General features: G+C 34.8%; 1 pseudogene across 1 annotated transcript; it reads right to left on the bottom strand.

Annotated features, from left to right (window-relative positions):
• Window positions 1-338: 338 nt before the first annotated feature.
• On the bottom strand, window positions 339-2,579 carry LOC143579799 (transcription factor bHLH30 pseudogene; annotated as a pseudogene). The gene is made up of 3 exons (XR_013143527.1): window positions 2,235-2,579; window positions 1,330-1,775; window positions 339-465 (listed from the first exon to the last, which is right to left on the bottom strand). The product of XR_013143527.1 is annotated as a transcription factor bHLH30 pseudogene (transcript).
• Window positions 2,580-8,028: the final 5,449 nt, after the last annotated feature.

Consider the following 8,028-nt stretch of genomic DNA (forward strand, 5'->3'; position numbering starts at 1 on the left):
GGTGAGCAGTTTGGACGGCCCTATTCAGGACACACGATTTTATCGGGAGTTGATTATAAGCTGTTCTTAAAATAATTAATTTGATTTTTATTTAAAAACTTTTATCAATTAACATATCTAAATATTCTAAGTACACTATTATGCAAAATATTCTGATGCTAGCATGGTAGATGCATATGAGAACTATGCCAATGGTATATTATCACAACCACCCCTAAAGCCCGTAAGATCTTATGCCCGAGAAAGCGGTCACAACCATTAACTGGCAGGGCGTGATTGGTTTTGACTTATGTCTCGACTCATTTTTAGACAAATCATTATCCGGACCGGTTTGTGGGTCACAGTATCACCCAGAACCATCCCGGAATGTTCTTGCTATGAATCCAACATCCCGATACTTCTTGTATGTGATTGTTCTTCCGTTCCGACATACCGTTCTGTTGCTGTTGCTGTTGCAGTTAGTGTGTTCGAACACGTAACTGGCCTAGCGGATTTAATTTAAAAGCATATATAGTTTTCTTTATATATTTTGAATTCTTTGAGCCCTAGGTAGTGGGGTGGTCATACGCATGGCTACATTGGTCTCCCACTATTTTATATGTTTTAATATATTATTATTAATTTATCATTCAAACGAATGAACCACACCACCACTCGTGAAATGAATAGGTTTATACTTTATAATGACGTCACCCGTACGTAACCATGACGTGTATTTATTTTTTTTCAGTGTCTTAAAAGTCGCTATTCAAGCGGTGGGGGTGGGGTGGGGACTATCGATTAATCGGAATTAGTCGGACCGGATTTTAATGTATAATTTATAGTTTTATTTGTACACACATTTTTAAATGTAATTATCAGTTTTATACATACCCAAACACATTTTGGCCGGAATCTTGCTAGAAACCGCTAATTTTTGCTGAAATCTCGCCGAAAACTGTAAATTTTGGCCAGAACCTTATCAGAAAAAGCCGATTAAGTCCCATCAATCTTGATTTTGGCCGGATATGACCATTGACCGATTAGCCCAAAATTAATCAGTGAAGTGAGGACAAATGATTAATCGGCGCCTAGTCGGGATTTTTGCAACACTGTTTTTTTTCATTTAATCGACCAATTAATTCCAAATATTCCATGCAAATTTTATAAATCCGGATAAGTAATAGGTTGTTTAAGGTAATCGTGCGTATTTAACAAATATCACATACAACATAGAACATATATAGATTCATAAATTAGGGAAACAAACAAAGACTTCAACATATAAGAATCATGCAAACACAACCGATATTCTTTAAGGTTTAGGTTCATAAGTTAGTGAAGCTGCATTTATTTGTTCTTTGCCTCTTAATGCTCACAAAAGAAGAATCATCCACATCATCTGTTTTCTCCATTAGCGCCCTAAGTGTTTCTTCAATGATGTTTAGTGAATGGTTCGCCATTTGTTTATTATCAATATTCGAACTCAAATCACAATCTTCGTTTGTTACAAACAAAACATTTTTGACTCGTCTTCCAAGTGTTGTGATCTCGGCTTTTAGGGTTCTTAGTCGGAGCACTTTCAATGTTTTTACCAAGTCTTGCAAGAGGTCTGGCCTATCCTCGCAACATAATGATGCTTTGATCATGATCCTACCCTTTTCATCAAATGTATTGTCTATGATCAACTCGTCTGTCTCACTGGGTAACGAACTTTGTTCGTCCATCATGGAGGTTTGGCGCTTTAGCTCCTTTACGTGTTGGATCACTTCAGCAAGTAAGGATGCTTTGTCTGTCTAAAGCAGTTCGTTATTACTTTCGGTAAAAATAAAAAGTCAAATTAGATTTTAATAATCTAAACTGTTTTCATCGACCGATAATAATTCATACTGGCAATTTAACCTCCGTAACTCTTTAACTTTAGTAGCCAAGATCAATTCCACTCATAATAATCATAGGCTTACACTCCTTTTACAATCAATTTCACTTTCAAGTAAATTGTATGTTTGTCAGTTTAGCTCATAATCATTCCAATAACTGAAATCGAGTGGAAATCAAGTGTAATCAGTACTTTTAATAAGTGAAAGCAAGTGAAATTCAAGTGTAATTAATACTTTTTTTTAGTGAGTGGGATTGTCTTGGCAAAGAAAGTGAATCTTCTAAGAGTAATTAGTTAAACTAACCATATGAATTATTATCGACCAATAACTTATAGTTTAGATTATCATAATACAACTTGTAAAATAAAGACTTACTTTGGTGGTGTTAGGAAGTAAGCTACGAAGCTTTGTAAGATGGTTATTGATCCGTTCTCTACGCCTTCTTTCTGCTTCGCTATGGCTTTTTGAGGCGGCTAGGGTTTTAGCATCCACCATCTCTTGAGAAGCCGTCTTACTCGTTTTAGCTTCAATACTAGACGGGTCTGGTCCATGGTTAGCCACTTCGAACCTTAACGGGTGGTTATAATCTCCGGTAGTATGGTTGTGGAATGGTTGAGGTAAAGTTGTCCACGAAGACGGGTGCTGCTGATGGTGAATGGCTAGAGGGATTTGGGATGATGGTGATGGTTGGAACATAGACGAATAATCATAAAGATTCATGGTTTGGTGAATGTGTATTGCATGTGTTGATTAAGAAACTAGAAAGGGTAAAATGGAATGAGTTTTAACTTTTGTTTTGCGGAAATAGCGAGGGGAGTGGTGCCTTTTTATAGTTAGAATGATCAATAAATGGCTTAAATGTGGAGAATTTCAGTATTAAATTTAGAAAAAAATTTCAAAAACATTATTTGTATTTAAATCAATTTCTAAATATCATTTATATCCCTTGTTAATAATTTTCCATTTAAAATCCGTAGGTTTTCGAACTCATAGCATGCGTGTAACTCTCTGAGTTGTGTTGAGAGCACTCTTATTTTGACATTTTTCGTTGATACTCACAAAATTCAATTGGATAGCTCAAAAGGAGAAACAAGAACGAATTGAATATGTAAGTTATGTTCTGAAAAACGTTTATTGAGATCAGGTCAAAAGATCTTCATACTAGGGAAGGTCCAACACAACGATTCTATTGAAACGTTGCAACTTTTTCGTAAAAGAGTAGAACTATTGACGATTATAAGTGTTAGACAATTAGAAACATTAGCATATATAAACTCTTTCAGCAATGACTTAGTTATTGTTGAGAAAGTTTGCAACTATCGATCTTAGTTACAATAGTGGACACTAGTTACCACTAATCCAAGTTACTAGTTAGGATTACTAGTTAGGAGTAGTATACCATGTGATGGGTATCAACTTATAAGTGTTGACAGTAGTATACCATGTGATGGGTATCAACTTATAAGTGTTGACAAGTTAGCATTGGTAGTCATACTTGTCATTGATGGGCCAAATTACTGTTTACTAATTACCGTTGATGAGTAATAGGCTAATAGCAACTTATTCAGCTCTTGAACCTTGTCTAGGCATTGCCCATGAACCGCCACCAATGGGATGTATGTTGGTTCCTAGAATTACAATAATCTCGAACAAATATGTATTCCGCTCTAGCTAATTGGTATTGATGTACATTATAACTTTACATTGGTCTTAAATAATATAATTATACCAAAATGATTTTGATGTCACTAAAATCATAAATTTAGAACAGTTTTACTCTTTCTTTTTTTATTTTTTTATAAGGTCTCAGATAATCTTAATTTGAGTTGATAGTATGTATTTAATCACCATCTGAATTCATACATGTAATTTTGATTGATGTGCATATATTCTATTGAATAACCATCACAATTCATACATTTGTGTATTTTTCCGTGAATTTGAAGTGTTAATTTGTTTTAAGTTACAATAAATGAGCCATTTTTTCTTAGACGGTATGTTATGGGACTTCAACAGGGGTGTTATTGCTTGCCTCGTAGCCATGTCACTCGCAGTGGCGGAGCTTCGATAAGAATGTTGGGCCGGGGAGGGGGGGATTCAAAATTTTGGCCGAAGACGGGTAAATTTACACTACCTATAAAAATTTTCGGGCGAAAAACGAATAAATTTACACTACTGCGCTATCGATGAGGCTTCAGCTGGTCACGGGCGCTAATGAGCAACGATAGGAAATAGAGTAAATGCTTTAACTGGCGTTATTGGCTCACCCACCACAACAGGGTCAAGTGATTTCAACCTATGCAGTTAATGCGGTAAAAAATCGAATAGTGGTAAAGGGCCGCTATTTGTGATATAGGTTATTGTGGCGGGATAGCAATGAGAAAGCGGTAATTTTAATATCATGCACCATATATATATTAATAGTAATATCAAAAGAGAAAAACACAAAAGTATCAATAACTGAAACATGATTCAATTATAAGCAATGAAATCTTTCTCCGAGTCCACATCAACCAAGGAATCGTTGGTAGGCGAAAGAGCGAGAACATGACTTTTCTAGGGCTTGGATAAAATGATTGGTTATAAGTAAATAAAAGATCAAATTTGAAGTTTGAGCAATTATGGTATTTTCTTAATTTAGCCCAAATATACCAACCTTGAAAATCAGTGCTATGACCGCTATCTAGGAATAAAAAAATCGGTCAAATAGCAGCTAATAGCGCAGCTAATCGCGGTTCCGCTATTGGCACTGCTATTTGGTGAAAGTTCGCTAATCACTGTCCCACTATTATCCCACTGCTATTGATTGCATAGATTTCAACAGGAATTTTATTCAGTGCCCAGTTAGCACCGGCCCAATATAATAGAGTGAATCTTTGTGATGGCTTGAGCCACACCAGATAACACGTAGCCTTACATCAACTATATGAGGCCCACATGTTTAACAAAATGAATAATGGTATGTGTGATACAAAACTTTCTGAATGTTTTGATGGAATTCAGAACTTTCAAACTTTAGTGGCAAGAGAATAACCAATGATTTGTCTCATATGGATTAACAATATTCATTGTTGTTTTATATTCTAGTTTTTTATTCTCTGTAATGAACTGTTCTGAAATTGTCGGCACAGAACCCGTAGTTAAAAACTGACAAATATTGCAAAAAAAAGGGATGAAAATTGGGTAATTAATGCAGTTGGAAATAACAGTAAATAAAAAACACTGCTAGAAATTATTATCACATATAAATCACAGAAAAAAGCTGTTAAAAACAGTGTCAATCAAAAACATTGTTGAAAATCCTAGTAATTTCTGGAGTTATTATTATTATTTTTTTTTAAAACAATAATTGCCGTATTAATTGTTTATTGGATTACATCGAAACAGAAGGCAAGCGGGCAACAAGATGCGCCGCTACCCCTTTTTGAATCGCAAAACCCAATATTTTAAAAACTATATTTGCTGATCTTGGAGTCATAACATTACTATGCATGACCCGCTGAACACGGGTAAGTAGCTCCACAGCTTCAGCTTCTAGAGTTAATTTTTTTTTTCAAAAAAGCAACAAAAAATAATCTGATATTAAATTTGTGTGAGAGTTAAGGGTATTGATGTGGTGTAAAATATACATATTATTATATAAATATTCTCTACTTTTAGATACTTTTGAACCAAATTTTTATTGAATATTATTAATATTTATTTCACATATGAGTTTAATGGTTTCGAGAGAATATAAGCTAAAATGGAACACTTCTACTAGAATTGAGACCGACGAATGACGAGTCGAGCATATACTATATATTACTAATTATTATTATAATGTATTATCTATTATATATAGTATTTAAATTGAAAAATTAATAAAAAGAAAAAAAAAGATTACGTAATTGAGAAAAAGAAGAAACGGTACTCCATTAATTGGAGTTAAAAGAAAAAAAAAGGTTTTTATTTTGTCATGTGACATAAATTAAGGAAAAGATTGTCTTAACATTATTATTATTATTATTATTATTATTTTTTTGAAGCCTTGGGGGTCACGTTTTTACGGGAGACAGATTAGACAGCCGCCACTAGGGCATCATTATTCTATTACTTCTGTTTTGAGTGGCTGATTGAAATCTAGAAGTCTAACAAAGAGCCTCCATTAGATATTATTGTTATTACTCTTGTTGTTGCTTCGGGAATCAGATAAGAAGACAGAGGAAAAGGCAGCCGTGAGTAGGGAGAGCCGGACAGGAGGAAGCAGCAACCGTAAGAAGGTTAATTCATTATTTGAGTTGAGGCATTTGGGTTCACACTTGTTCATTCAAACATCATAATCTTTGGTTTGAATTTATTATCTTTATTATGAATTCAATGTTTGAACTTATATATTTTATGTTCTTAAGCATGGTTGTTGGCTAAAACCTTTTCAGTTGCCTAGGCTTTGAATGAATATTTGTTGAACTTTGGTTTGCTTGTCGGTATTGGTTATTGGTGTTGGACTAATATTAATTTGAAGAGATGAATATGCATGCTTATTTTTAATTTACTTTTATTCAATTGTTCCATATGTGTCTTTGTAAAAGTTTTTCATGTGTAGACGCATATTAGGTTACCTACTGTGTGTTCGTAACTAGTTTATGGTTTATAGTCGACATAATCCATAGGAGCTATTGTTTGAGGGTTTAGAGATTTTGAGTGTTCTACCTATCTTGAGACTGAGAGGTAATAGATAGTTGGGGTTGTCTTAGTCATTAGGTGGTTTTGGTATAGATTACACGAGAGTGGATTTTCCCCTTATTGTCTTTTGATTTTTGCTATCCTAAGTCTTTTTGAGCATTTTTAGGTTACTCTTTACGTCCCTTACACTCCCGGATGTATTGTGATTAGTGATACTGAGAGGTGATCTAGTCATTAGAGTACTTTAATATTGTTGGAGAGACTGAGAGGTAATCCAACCAACCGGTTTGCGTCATACGTCTCTTAGGTAATCCTTTTAGGTGACACCCAAAGAATGATCAGGGATCCACTATGATGTCTAGGGCGTCATATCTTTAGATCCCGGTTCCATCACAGTTTCCATAGCCGATAAGCATCCAAGATTCACAAATAGGATTTCGAGCCTAGGTAACGCCTTTCTCATTATTGTTTTCGTCTAAGTCTTAGAATTTTAAGTTTAATTTAGTTTAAATAACAATTAGTTAATAAATAAAAATACACAAAAAAAAAACAATTAAATCTATTTATTGAAGTTATTAGTCAAAGTCTAGTTTGGGTGTCGCTAGTGCCCTTTGGGTTCGATATCCGGACTTCATTAGTTTTTACTACAGTCGATAGGTACACTTGCCTGTCTAGTAGTCTAGCATTAGGATAGTCTAGATTTATAAATATAAAATTAAAGTGCCTAGATTAGGTTAAGTTTTTATAGACCGCTTTTAGCACATCAGATATCTTAAATGGACTCAAGATTAGGGATGAGCAAATTCGTTGCCGGTACCGATTTGGTATCGTCGGTACCTAATTGGTACCAAAGTTTTGAGTTTCGGGATCGGTAATACTGTGCCGAACAGAATATTTCGGTATCGATACCAGTACCAAGAATTTGTAAATTTCGGAATCGGTATTTTCGGTACCGGTACGGTACCGAGCTCATCCATACTCAAGATTCCTAAATGGGCTCAAAAGTGTTTGGATTGGTTATGTAGATCCATTATTCGTAACTAAATAAAAATCGGTAATGAATGTAAGGGTGAAAGTGAGAATTGACGACTTCTATTAACTTTCCTTTTACGGCGAAGGATTTAAGCTAGGTATTGAGATGTTGTCAGTTTGAACCCCGAGTCCATGTACCCAGTTTTCGTCCCACCGTGTGTTATGCCAGAGAGCTCTGCTATTATGACGACACAATGACTGTCAAGTGGCAGCTGGCGGTATGGTTTCCCGGGGGAAAGCCCGAGCCAAACTCTGAAGCCAGCGTGGGCCAATTAAGACAACATAGGGTTTGGCCAGAGTAAGCCAACGGACTTTCCAATTTGAGGAGTACGGCGACCTATAAAACACAAGAAAGTCGCAATTCTAAAAATAAAAAAACTTAACTTTCTTTTTATTACTAAATACTAGTTTAACCAATCTTTTTACACACAAATAAAATTAATATCCTTCATTAAACATAACTATTTCATAA

Source organism: Bidens hawaiensis, unplaced genomic scaffold (genome assembly GCF_021521415.1).
Source record: "Bidens hawaiensis isolate Kalapana, Puna unplaced genomic scaffold, B.hawaiensis_p1.1 tig00029978_1, whole genome shotgun sequence".
Taxonomy (NCBI): domain Eukaryota; kingdom Viridiplantae; phylum Streptophyta; class Magnoliopsida; order Asterales; family Asteraceae; genus Bidens; species Bidens hawaiensis.